This window comes from Neomonachus schauinslandi, chromosome 4, assembly GCF_002201575.2.
Source record: "Neomonachus schauinslandi chromosome 4, ASM220157v2, whole genome shotgun sequence".
NCBI lineage: Eukaryota > Metazoa > Chordata > Mammalia > Carnivora > Phocidae > Neomonachus > Neomonachus schauinslandi.
The window spans coordinates 106,402,586-106,417,223 of NC_058406.1; the positions used below are offsets into that span (position 1 = coordinate 106,402,586).

Here is a 14,638-nt window from a genome sequence, read left to right on the forward strand (position 1 = left end):
CTGTATTGAATAAAAATGGCAAAATGGGCATCCTTATCTTGTTGCTGATCTTACAGCAAAAGCTTTCAGGCTTTCACCACTGAAAATGATGTCAGCTGTGTGGGTTTTTTTTTTTTAAGATTTTATTTATTTATTTGACAGAAAGAGAGATTACAAGCAGGGAGAGCAGGAGAGGGAGAGGGAGAAGCAGGCTCCCTGCTGAGCACGGAGCCCGATGAGGGGATCCATCCTAGGATGCTGGGATCATGACCTGAGCCGAAGGCAGCCGCTTAACCGACTGAGCCACCCAGGCGCCCCTGTGTGTTTTTCATATACAGCCTTTATCGTCTTTAGGAAGTTTCATTCTATTCCCAGTTTGTTGAGTGTTTTTATCATGAAAGGACGTCGATTTGTCAAATGCTTTTACCGCATGAATTGAGATAAACGTTTGAGTTTTTTTCCCCTCATTCTATTAATGTGGTATATTATATTGATTGATTTTTCTATGTTGAACCGACTTTGAATTCCTGGAGTAAATTTCACTTAATCATAGTGTATAGTCCTTTTAATTTTGCTGCTGGTTTCAGTTTGCTACTATTTTGTTCAGAATTTTTGCATCAATATTCATAAAGAATATTGGTCTATAGTTTTCCCTTCGTGTAGTGTCTTTTTGTGGATCTGCTATCAGGTAATGCTGACTTCATAGAAAAAATTAGGAAGTATTCCCTTCTCTTCAAATTTTGGGAAGAGTTTGAAAAGGATTCGTACTAATTCTTCTTTAAATGTTTGGTAGAATTTACCAGTGAAGCTATCTGGTCCATGGTCTTTCTTGAGAGATTTTTTATTACTGATGCAATTTCCTTATTAGTTATAGGAGTATTCACATTTTTTATTTCTTCATGGTTCAGTTTCAGTAGAGTATGCGTTTCTAGGAATTTGTCCATTTCATCTAAATTATCTAATTTGTTAGTGCCATTGTTCATAGCATTCTCTTATAATCCTTTTTATTTCTGTGAAATCATTAGTAATGTCCCTATTTTCATTTCTGATCTTAGTAATTTGAGTCTTATTCTTTTTCCATAGTCAATCTAGCTAAAGGTTTGTCAATTTTGTTCCTTCTTCAAGAACCAACTTTTGATTTCATTGATTTTCTTTACTGTTTTTCTATTCTCTATTTTATTGTTTTTCCATCCTAATCTTTGTTTGTTTTGCTTCTAAACACTTTGAGTTTAGTTTGCTTTTTTTCTCATTCATTAAGCTGTAAAATTGTCATTAATTTGAGTTCTTTCTCCTTTTTAATGTATGTGTATACAGCTATAAATTTCCCTCTTTACACCACTTTCACTGCATCCCATAAGTTTTTATATGTTATGTTTTTGTTTTCATTTGTCTTACAGTGGAAGTTTTCTCATTTTTCTTATGATTTCTCTTTTGACAAATTGGTCATTTAAGAGTGTGTTGTTTAATTTCTACACATTTGTGAATTTTCCAGTTTTTCCTTCTGTTAATGATTTCAAGTTTCATTTCATTGTGATCAGAAAAAATGCTCTGTATGATTCCAGTCTTTAAAATTAATTTAAGAATTATTTTGGGGTCTAGCTAAAGGTCTATCCTGGCAATTGTTCCATGTGAACTTGCAAAGAATATGCATCATATTGTTGTTGAATGGAGTGTTCTATGTCTGTTAGATCTGATTCATATGCAGTATTGGTCAAGCTATTTCCTTACTGATCTGCCCTATTGATCACTATCGAAAGTGGAAGATTGAAGACTTCAACTATTATTGTAGAACCATGTATAGGCATACCTTGCTTTATTGTGCTTCCCTTTGCAGATATTGTGTCTTTTATAAATTGAAGTTTTGCATCAACCTGTGTTGAGCAAGTCTATCAGCATCATTTTTCTAATGGCATTTACTCATTTCATGACTCTGTCACATTCTAGTAATTCTTGCAATATTTCAAACTTTTTCATTATTACTATATTTGTCAGAGTGATTTGTGATTAGTGATTTTTTTAAAAAAATATTTTATTTATTTATTTGAGAGAGAGAGAGAGTACAAGCTGGGGAGAGAGGCAGAGTGAGAGGGAGAAGCAGACTCCCCGCTGAGCAGAGCCCAATGCGGGGCTCAGTCACAGGATCCTGGGATCATGACCTGAGCCAAAGGCAGATGCTTAACCAACTGAACCACCCAGGTGCTACAGTGATCTTTTTTTTTAACTTAATTTTTTAAAGTAATCTATACGCCCAACATGGAGCTCAAACTCATGACCCCAAGATCAAGAATCACATGATCTCTTGACTGAGCCAGCCAAGTGCCCCATAATCAGTGATCTTTTGATGTAAATATTATAATTGTTTTGGGGTACCATGAACTGCTCCCATATAAGATGGTGAACTTAATAAATGTTGTGTATATTCTGACTGCTCTACCAAGTGGCTGTTCCCCTATCTCTCTCCCTCTCCTCAGGCCTCCTTATTCCTGAGGCACAAAAATATTAAAATTAGGCCAATTGGGGCGCCTGGGTGGCTCAGTCGGTTGAGCGACTGCCTTCGGCTCGGGTCGTGATCCCAGGGTCCTGGGATCGAGTCCCACATCAGGTTCCCTGCTCTGCGGGGAGCCTGCTTCTCCCTCTCCCACTCCCCCTGCTTGTGTTCCCTCTCTCGCTGTGTCTCTCTCTGTCAAATAAATAAGTGAAATCTTTAAAAAAATAAAATAAAATAAAAAAATAAAATTAGGCCAATTAATAACCCTACAGGGACCTCTAAGTGTTCAAGTGAAAGAAAGAATCACACATCTCTCACTTTAAAAGAAATGATTGGGGTGCCTGGGTGGCTCTAGTCAGTTAAGTGTCCGACTCGATTTTGGCTCAGGTCATGATCTCAGGGTCATGAGATCAAGCCCCATGTTGGGCTCAACACTGGTGTGGAGCCTGCTTAAGATTTTCATTCTCCCTCTCCCTTGGCCCCTCCCTTCCCCACTCACAAGCCCACTCTCTGTCTCTAAAAAAAAAAAAAAAGTAGAAATGATTAAGCTTAGTGAGAAAGGCATGTCAAAAGCTAAGCTTCTTGCACCAGTTAGCCAAGTTGCAAATGCAAAGGAAAAGTTCTTAAAGGAATTAAAGCTGACACTCCAGGGAACACACAAATGATAAGAAAATGAAACAGACTTATTGCTGATGTGGATAAAGTTGTAGCGGTCTCGACTGAAGATCAAACCAGCCACAACATTCCCTTAAACCAAAATCTAATCCAGATGAAGGCCCTAACTCTTCTTAATTCTATGAAGGTTGAGAGAGATGAGGAAGCTACAGAAGAAAAGTAGGGTTCTTGAGATTTAAGAAAGAAACTGTCTCAATAACATTAAAGTGCAAGGTGAAGCAGCCAGTGCTGATGTAGAAGCTGTGGCAAGTTATCCAGAAGACCTAGCTAAGGTAATTAATGAAGGTGCCTACACTAAACAACAGATTTCCAATGCTGGTGAAACAACCTTCTATTAGAAGAAAATGCCATCTAGGACTTTCTTAGTTAGAGAGAAGAAGCCAATGCCTGGCTTCAAAGCTTTGAAGGACAGGCTAATTCTCTTGTTAGGGGATAATGCTGCTGGTGACTTTAAGTTGAAGTCAACTCATTTACCATTCAAAAAATTCTAGGATTTTCAGAATTATGCTAAATCTACTATACCTGTGCTCTCTAAATAGAATAACAAAGCCTGGGTAACAGCACATCTGTTTACAACCTGGTTTACTGAATATTTTAAGCCCACTGTTGAGAACTACTGCTCAGAAACAAAGATTCCTCTCAAAATACTACTGCTCAGTGACAATGCACCTGGTCATCCAAGAGCTCTGATGGAGAGGTAAACATGAGATTTTTTATTTTCATGCCAGCTAACACAATATCCATTCTGCAGCTAATGGATCAAAGAGTAATTTTGACTTTTAAGTCTTTTTTAAATTTATTTTTATTTTTTATTTTTTTAAAGATTTTCTTTATTTATTTGACAGAGAGAGACACAGTGAGAGAGGGAACACAATTAGCGGGGGTGGGAGAGGGAGAGGCAGGCTTCCTGCTGATCAGGGAGCCTGATGCGGGGCTCGATCCCAGGACCCTGGGATCATGACCTGAACCAAAGGCAGACACTTAACGACTGAGCCACCCAGGCGCCCCTTAAGTCTTTTTTTTTAAAAATAAGATTTACACCCAATGTGGGGCTTGAACTCATGACCCCAAGATCAAGAATCACTGGCTGAGGCAAGCAGGTGACTTTCGAGTTTTATTATTCAAGACATACATTTCATAAGGGTATAGATGCCATAGAGTGTTATTCCTCTGATGAATCTGAGCAAAGTAAATTGAAAACCTGGAAAGGATTCACCATTCTAAATGCCATTAAGAACATTCATGATTCATGGGAAGAGGTCAAAATATCAACATGAACAGGAGTTTGGAAGAAGTTATTTCCAACCTTAAGGATGACTTTGAGGGGTTCAAGACTTCAGTGGTGAAAGTAACTGCAGATGTGGCGGAAAGAGCAAGAGAACTAGAATCAGAAGTGAAGCCTGAAGGTGTAATCTCATGATAAAACTTGACAGATGAGGAGTTACTTCTTATGGATGAGCAAAGAAAGTGGTTTCTTGAGATGGAATCTACTTGTGGTGAAGATTCTGTGAAGATTGTTGAAATGACAACAAAGGATTTAGAATATTATATAAACTTTGTTGATAAAGCAGCAGCAGGTTTTGAGAGGACTGACTCCAATTTTGAAAGAAGTTCTGCTGTGGGTAAAATGGTATCAAACAGCATCACATGCTACAGAGAAATTTTTCTTAGACAATGGTATTGCACACTACATAGACTTTACTATAATGTAAACATAACTTTTATATGCACCAGGAAACAACCAAAAACTATTTGACTTGCTTTATTGTGGTGATCTGGAACCAAACCTGCAATATCTCTGAGGTATGCCTGTATTTCTGCTTTCAAGATTTCCAATGCGGGTGAAACAGCCTTCTATTAGAAGAAAATGCCATCTAGGACTTTCTTAGTTAGAGAGAAGAAGCCAACGCCTGGCTTTTCTTTGTCTATGTCTTTTGACAATTTTTTTTCTCCCTTCAGTTCCTTTTTTTTTTTTTTAAAGATTTATTTATTTATTTGAGAGAGAGAGAGCACAAGCAGAAGGGGCAGAGGGAGAGGGGTGGGGGAGAGAGAATCTCAAGCAGACTGTGCTGAGTGTCTTCATACAACTTCTAATTTCTATCTAGCAGCTGTTCATTTCAACCTAAGTGACTCCCTTTAGCATTTTTTTTTTTTGAGAGAGATAGAGATAGAAAGAGAGAGAGAACATATGGGTGGGGGGAGGGGCAGAGGGAGAGGAAGATAGAGAATCTTAAGCAGGCTCCACACCAGCATGGAACTTGATGCTGAACTTGATCTCATAACCCTGAGATCATGACCTGAACTGAAATCCAAAGTCAGATGCTTAACTGACTGTACCACCCAGGCACCCTCTGCCTTTAGCACTTCTTATGTGGCTGGTTTAGTGGTAACAAAGTCTCTCAGCTCTTGTGTATTTGAAAATGTCTCAATTTCTCCCTCATTTTTCAAGGATAGTTCCCCTAACACACACACACACACCACCATTCTTATGTTGAAGTCCTAACCCAGAGGGTGGCTGTATTTGGTGTTGGAAATAGGTAAGGTTAAATGAAATCATAAGGATGGGGTGATGATCTGATAGGATTAGTGTCCTTATGAGGAGACACAACAGAGAGCTTGCTCTGTTTCTCTGTTCATCTCATGCACCAAGGAAAGGCAATGTAAGGGCTTAGAAAGAAGGTGCCATTCTACAAGCCAGAAGGAGAGCAATCACCAGAAACTGACTCTGCTGGACCTTGATCTGGACTTCTAGCCTCCAGTACTTTAAGAAGATACAGTTCTGTTGTTTAAGCTACCCAGTCTATGGTATTTTGCTATAACAGCCAAAGTTGACTAATACCAACACCATCAAATGGACATATACATTATGGACTCCTAGAAGGAGAAGGGAGTGAGAAAGGGGCACAAAGAATATTTGAAAAAAATTATGGGCAAAAAACGTTCCAAATTTGATGAAAAACTTGAATCTACAAATCCAAAAAGGTTAATGAACTCCAAATAGAATGAACCTAAGGAGAACCACATCAACACACAATATAGTCAAACTGTCAAAACCATAGAGAAAGAATCTTGAAAGCAACTTATCGCATAAAACGATGCTCAATTAGAATATCGGTTAATTTCTCATCAGAAACCTTGGAGATCAGAAGATATGAGATGATATATTTGAAGGGCTGAAAGAAAAAAAAACCCCTGTCAGTCAAGAATTCTATATCCAGTAAAGTTATCCTTCATTTATTTTGTGTCTTAAATTCCACAATGAGTGAAATCATATGGTATTTGTCTTTCTCTGACTTATTTTACTTAACATTATACGGTCTAAATCCATCCATGTTGTTGGAAATGGCAAAATTTCATTCTTTTTTATGGTTGAGTAATATTCATCTATATTCATATAATGTGTATTCACACACACACACACACACACACACACACACACACACATCTTCTTTACCCATTCATCTATCAATGACATGGGCTGCTTCCATAATTTGGCTATTGTAAATAATGCTACAATAAACATAGGGGTGCATATTTTGGGTAAACACCCAGTAATGAAATTATTGGTTCACATGGTAATTCTGTTTTTAATTTTTTGAGGAACCTTCATACTGTTTTCCGTAATGACTGCACCAGTTTGCATTCCCACCAACAGTGCATGAGGATTCCTTTTTCTCCACATCCTTGTTAACACTTGTTTATTATTTTTTATTATAGCCATTCTGACAGGTGTAAGATGATATCTCATTGTGGTTTTAATTTGTTTTTCCTTGATCATTAGTGATGTTGGACATCTTTACATGTGACTGTTGGTCATCCGTTTGTCTTCTTTGGAGAAATGTCTGTTCATGTCTTCTGTGCATTTATTAATTGGATTATTTGTTTTTTGTGTGTTGAGTTGTATCTGTTCTTTATATATTTTGGATATTAATGTCTTATTGGATATATTATTTGCAAATATCTTCTCCCATTCTTAGGTTGTCTTTTTGTTTTGTTGATTGGTTCCTTTGCTGTGCAGAGCTTTTTATCTTGATATAGTCCCAATAGTTAATTTTTGCTTTTGTTTCTCTGTTCTTAGGAGATATATCTAGAAAAATGTTGCTATTGCTGATGTCAAAGAAGTGACTGCCTGTGCTCTTTTCCAGGATTTTGGTGGTTTCAGGTGTCACATGTAGGCCTTTAATCCATTTTGAATTTATTTTATTTAAATTCAATTAATTAGCATATAGTGTATTATTACTTTCAAATGTAGAGTTCAGTTATTCATCAATCGCATATAACACCCAGTGCTCATTACATCACATGCTTTCCCTTAATGCCCATCACCCAGTTACCCCATGCCCAACCTCCTCCCCTCCAGCAACCCTCAGTTTATTTCCTATAGGTAAGAATCTCCTATGGTTTGTCTCCCTCTCTGATTTCATCTTATTTTATTTTCCCTCCCTACCCCTATAATCCTATTTTGTTTCCTAAATTCCACATATGAGTGAGATCATATGATAATTGTTTTTCTCTGATTGACTTATTTTGCTTAGCATAATACCCTCCAGGTCCATCCATATCATTGCAAATGGTAAGATTTGATCATTTTGGTGGCTGAGTAATATTCCATTGTATATCACATCTTCTTTATCCATTCATCTGTCGATGGACATCTGAGCTCTTTCCATAGTTTGGCTATTGTGGACATTGCTGCTATGAACATTGGGGTGCAAGTGCTCCTTCAAATCACTGTGTTAGTGTCCTTTGGGTAAATACCTAGTGGTGCAATTGCTGGGTTGTAGGGTAGCTCTATTTTCAACTTTTTCAGGAATTTCCATACTGTTTTCCAGAGTGGCTGCACCAGCTTTCACTCCCACCAACAGTGTAAGAGGGTTCCCCTTTCTCTGCATCCTCACCAACATTTGTTGTTTGCTAACTTGTTAATTTTAGCCATTCTAACTGGTGTGAGGTGGTATCTTATTGTGGTTTTGATTTGTATTTCCCTGAGGCTGACCCTGGAGCATTTTTTCATGTGTCTGTTGGCCATTTGGATGTCTTCTTTGGAGAAATGTCTGTTCATGTCCTCTGCTCATTTCTTCATTGGATTTTTTCTTTTTTGGGTGTTGAGTTTGATAAGTTCTTTATAGGTTTTGGATGCTAGCTGTTTATCTGATAAGACATTTGCAAACGTCTCCTCCCATTCCATAGGTTGTCTTTGGTTTTGTTGAGTATCTCCTTTGCTGTGCAAAAGCTTTTTATCTTGATGAAGTCCCAAGAGTTCATTTTTGCCTTTGTTTCCCTTGCTTTTGGAGATGTGTCTAGGAAGAATTTGCTGCAGCTGAGGTCACAGAGGTTGTTGCCTGTGTTGTCCTCTAGGATTTTGATGGATTTCTGTCTCACATTTAGGTCTTTCATCCATTTTGAGTCTATTTTTGTGGTATGGTGCAAGAAAGTGGTCTAGTTTCATTCTTCTGCATGTGGCTGTCCAATTTTCCCAACACAATTTGTTGAAGACATTGTTTTTTTTCCATTGGATATTCTTTCCTGCTTTGTTGAAGATTAGTTGACCCAGAGTTAAGGGTCCATTTCTGGGTTCTCTATTCTGTTCCATTGATCTATGTGTCTGTTTTTGTGCCAGTACCATACTGTCTGGATGATTACAGCTTTGTAATAGAGCTTGAAGTCCAGCATTCTAATGCCACCCAGTTTGGGTTTCTTTTTCAACATTCTTCTTGCTATTTGGGGTCTTTTCTGGTTCCATACAAATTTCACGATTATTTGTTCTAGTTCTATGAAAATGTTGATGGTATTGAATGTATAGATTGCTCTGGGTAGTGTAAATATTTTAATAATATTTGTTCTTCCAATCTATGGACATGGAACATTTTTGCATTTCTTTGTGTCTTCCTCAATTTCTTTCATAAGTTTTCTATAGTTTTCAGAGTACACAACATTCACCTCATTGGTTAAGTTTACTCCTAGATATTTTATTATTTTTGGTGCAATTGAATTTTTCTTAATACATAAAGAGTAGCTGTGTTAATCAGGGTTCTCTCTCTCTCTCTTTATGTATATATATATATAAGGAATATATATAATATATTCCTAATATATTATTAATATATATTACTATATAATATATTATATATAAGGAATATATATAATATATATAATAAAGAATTTGCCATATGATGATGGAGGTTGGGAAATTCAAAATCTTCAGTGTGGCCTGACAGCCTGGAAACCCAGGAAAGCCTATGCTGTAGATGAAGTATAAAGTCTACCTGGTGGAGGATTTCCTTTTGCTTAGTGAGGCCAATTATTTTTCTATTTGGGCCTTCAACTGATTGGATGAGGCCCACCCACATTAAAGGGACAATCTTCTTTATCCAGAGTTCACTGATTTGAATATTAATCTCTTGAAAAAATACCTTCCAAGCTGGCATATAAAATTAATTGTCACAATAGCATACTATATACACTTCTGGGCATTGCTTTTAAAACGTTTGGGTAAAATACACATAACATAGGATGTACCATTTTAGCCATTTTTAAGGGTGCATTTCGGTGGCATTTAGTACATTCACATTGTTGTGCATCCATCACCACCATTCATCTCTGAAAGTCATTTCATCTTACGTAACTGAAACTCTGTGCCCTTAATCAATAACCCCCCTTTTCTTGTCTGTCAGCCCCTAGTAATCACCATTCTACTTTCTGTCTATGAATTTGATACTCTAGGTACCTCATATAAGTGGAGTTATAAAGTATTTGTCCATTTGAGATGGGCTTATTTCATTTAAAATATTGCCCTTCTTTTAGGGTTCCCAGACCCAATTCCAACATATAGATGATGGTTTCCCCACATGTACAACATGAAGCAATTCTTAGACACCAGTAGGATGTCCAAGAATTCAACTCAATTCTGACACTATTGACACAAAGATAGTATCAGATTCCACAGGTTAAGGGTTCAGTCCTAAAGACTGCTTCTATCCCCAACTTCAGATGCCAGTTGGAAACCCCAGAATGTTACCTGTGCTTTTGACCAACTGGCTACAGATTGAAGGTTCTAATGACCTCCTCCTTAGTTCTTTTAATTTGCTAGAATAACTCACAGAATTTAGGGAAGTAATTATGTTTATCAGTTTATTAAAGTATATGATAAAGGATATAAATCAACAATCAGATGAAAAGATACATAAGGTGAGGTATGGGGAAAGGGCACCAAGCTTTCATGCCTTCCCCAGGTACCACTCTTCCCAATCTCCACATGCACACATTCATATTGTTGTAAATTTTTATGGAGGTTTGAATTTTTATGGCAGTTTCATTGCACAGTCATGATTAAGTCATTGGTCGTTGACTTATTTAATTAGGTCTTTTTTTTTTTCTCTTGTTAATCTGTCTTTTGTCCATTTAATTAATTGCAAGGCCACAAATTAACCTGAGAGGAGAGGAGACTGTTTTTCCTTCCCTACAATTTCATACTGATACAAGCAATTCCAAAATAACACCACAGACTTATTCTAGCTGTTCCTCTTCCATTCATTCTTTCTTTTTAATGAGACTTTTTTAAAAGATTATTTATTTATTTATTTATTTATTTATTTATTACAGCATCATGTGCACATATGGGGAGGGGGCAGAGGGGAGAGAATCTTCAAGCAGACTCTGCTGAGTGCAGAGCCTGGCATGGGCTCTGCACATGAGATCATAACCTGAGCCAAAACCAAGAGTCAGACACCAAGCCAACTAAGCCACCCAGGTGCCCTTTAATGAGGCAATTTCAATTAGAAAAATTAAAACAGAAAAATGGCAGTTAGGACTTAATTGTTTCTTCAGTCAACCAAAAAGCAGAAGTTAAAGAAGCAGTTGGTTACAATCTCTCTACCCTTCTTACAAATTATATGTAAAGAAAGTAAAGGAAAAAATGGTTCTATGTCATTTTTAAATTCTTCCTCCACCTAAACCAAACCACTATTTATAGACATCATATGTAGAGGTTTAAAACTTAAGCCTTGGAGTCAGGCAACCTATGTTTATTCTCTGGTTTGCTGCTACTACGTGATCTTGGGCAAATTACCTAACTTCTCTAAGTTTTTTATTCAGAAAAGTGATAATAATTATGTCAATGTAAATAGCTGTTGTAAAGATTAAATGAAAAAACACATTTACATAATTAAGTAAGAGTGCCTGACACAGAGGAAGTGCTTGATTCAGGGGTAGCAATTATCATTTACATGTAAAAACGTATACTATTTCCTTCTCAGCCGTTAAGCTTCATAAAAGCAATGGATTAGAGGTCAGAGGGCCTGGATTCCTGTTCCAGCTGGACCGCTTCATCTCTCCAAGCTTCAGTGGCCTCCTTGTTTGTCAAACTGGAATAAGGATACTCATTCCAACCACGTTACAAGGTGGTTAGAAGGTGCACATATATATTTAAAGGATTTTGTAAAGTAGTGTATTACAGGTGTGGTAGAGTGAAATGGAAGAAAAAGTCCCATTCTTTCACTCTTCCCACCCCCAATTAGCAGAGACATTTGGCATGAACAGAACCATCTTCGTTGTTATAGTGAAACATTTATAGCTAGGGTACCTTTTGTGATTTAAACCAGACCCAGGAAAAGAAGTAAATGCTCTTTCACAAAGTGCCTTGAGAGTTTCTGTTTGGAAAATTGGCTGGCCAATGGCATGTCAGCAGAATGAATGTCCTTTTCTAATAAGAGATTAGATTATGTTGTGCCAGAAAAACCCATAGTTTGCTTGACAAGGAGTGTTTTCTTCCTGAGTGCCCAAGTCAGGGATCTCAAAGGCAGCTTTCTCCAAAGGAAAGACAGAGCTGGAATCAAGCGTGCCTGCTCTCCCTCATTCCTGCGTAGACTAGTCAGAGTGGCTCTGCTAGCACCTGACAGAAGCCCGAGTCGCAGGACCAAGCAAGGGCTCAGGGACTGGAGCCCCTGAGGAAGAGATGCGGTTTTCAGAGCAATGGGAAGGGCAAGGGTTTGTGAAAAGAGAAGCAGAAAGTATGTCAGAAAGACCTGTTCTTGGAGGGGACCAGTGAATAATTGTTAGATAGTTTCAACCACTGCCCCTCCTTTTGTTTTTTTAATTCATTAAGGTGAAATTCACATAACATAAAATTAACTATTTTAAAGCGAACAATTTAGTAGCATTTGGTACATTGACAATGTTGTGCAATCACCACCTCTGTCCAGATTCAAACCATTTTCATCACCTCAAAAGAAATCTCATGCCCATTAAGAGGCCCCATTCTATTCCCCCATCTCCAGCACCTGGTAACCACTAATCTGCTTTCTGTCCCTATAAATTCCTATGTATATTTCATATAAATGGAGTCATCTAATATGTGACCTTTTGTGTCAGGCTTCCTTCATTTAGCATAACATTTTCAAGGTCCTTGCACTTGTATGTTTCAGTAGTTTATCCCTTTTTATGGATGAATAACATGTCCCTCCTCTTTTTCTTGCTTGTTTGAAACTTACCTGGTCATTTAAAAAGTTATTTCATTGACTTCCATTGCATTCTGGTCTGCATTTGATTGCAGAAGGATTAGTGAGACAATAGGTATTTGGTCAAAACTAGACCAACTACAGCAAAGAACTCTCCCAGTGTGAACAAGGATCAGAAAAGATCCTCTAAACAAACCCCTGTAAGGGATGAAAAACTTTTCCTCTACCTCTTAAGTTTGTGAGCAGGGTACTGTGAATTCAACTAACAAAAGACAGATAAACAAGAGCAATGGCACATATATATATATATTTTTTTACTCTTAAGGCATTTATTTATTAAAACGTTCTCTGCCAAGATTTCACATTAGCTTAAAATTCAAATCAGTCTTTACATTTCTCTACTGAGGTTTCCCACCTCAAGTATCACATAAAAACACCTTCTCCAGCAATCAGTGTTATCAGCGTTCACACGGTGAGCCCCATGGTCAGCCTCTTTTTTCCCTAGGTGACCCAACTAGATGTTAACACTGCTCTGCTACAGGGTAAAAGCTCCTACCTAACTCAAACTCATTGGAAAAGGGGTGAAACTTCTGCAAAGTGCACTTTAAGAAGAGGTACTGTTTGCTCATGAAAAGAAACCAGTGAGTCCTCTAAGAATAACAAAAGGGTGTATTTTACAGTTAAGCACATGATTTGGAGTGAAGAATTCGGATGTTGCTCTGCTGGCCCAGGCCGTTAATACTCTTCTTGTTCCTCCCGTGGGCCCCCCTTATCGGGTATCACAAAGCCTTCATCTGTGGCATACACGATCCTCTGCAATACCGGGTCGTTTTCCCCCTTGTTCTCCTGGCAAATCAATTCAGTGTTCCTTAGCTTTCCAAAGTAGAAATCTCTTTCTTTCTCCAAGTCTTCGATGGTAAGTTTCAGTACGTTGATCTGCTGCATCAATTCAGCTGCTTCGTCATCCCCGTTGCCCACACCAGGATTCTTTCGCACCACACCCGGCCAGCCTTAGGGGTTGCAGTAGTTCTGTGTGTTGCAATGGGCCTCTGTGGAGCTGCGCTGCAAGAGCTGAGAGGTTTCTTCGGTTTGTTCAGAGCTGGAGTAACAAGGGAGGGAGCCACTGCGGTTTCTTGACCTTGTCTGGCAGCTACGGGGTCATAGTCTTTTCCATCATAGTTTGCATCAAAAAACTTCTTGAACCACTGAACAAATTCAAAATTGTCCTGAAACTTTCCTTTTACTAATTTGTCCACAGGAATTATTTTGTCAACCCATTCTCTTAAAACCTGCTTGTAGTATTTTAAGTTCTGGATGTATTCATGTTCTAGCTTAGCCTCGAATTTCACTTTCTTCAAGGCAATGGAGCCAGGGAACAGCATGTCCATAAACTGACAGTAGGCAGCCCCTGAGCACAACTGTTCGATCTTCGTCAGATTCAGCTGCAGAGACTCATTGATCCAGGCCAGCATGTCATGTGGACTTAGGTTATCACTGGTGACTGACATTGAATATACGTTCATTGCCATCTTCGGCTCTCGGTGGGACCGCGTCCACAGCCTCTGCCCGGCTTCGGTTCCCTCTTCAACTAGTTCAAACCGCCCAACCCCGCCCGCCCGCCCGCGCGATGACCTCACACGCACCCCCCCCATTACCCGTTGTCGTACCGCAATGGCACATATTTTTAACATTTATGCACATAGGATTTATAGGAAAAAAAATGAAACTCAAAGAAGTGATTAGATACAGGACTTACATACTATTTTTTAAAAAGATTTTATTTATTCATTTGAGACACAGAGATATATAGAGAGAGAGCATGAGCGGGGTGGGGGGGGGGTGGCAGAGGGAGAGGGAGAAGCAGGCTCCCCGCCAAGCTGGGAGCCCGATGTGGGGCTGGATCCCAGGACCCTGGGATCATGACCTGAGCCGAAGGCAGACACTTAACCATCTGAACCACCCAGGGGCCCCCTTACATACTATTTTTAACTAAGGAAAGAGGGTTTGGCTTACAAAGTATGGTAAATTGTAGGAAAGTGAC

General features: G+C 38.5%; 1 pseudogene; it reads right to left on the minus strand.

The window, feature by feature from the left end:
• Positions 1 to 13,332: 13,332 nt before the first annotated feature.
• Positions 13,333 to 14,126, minus strand: LOC110579021 (annotated as a pseudogene).
• Positions 14,127 to 14,638: the final 512 nt, after the last annotated feature.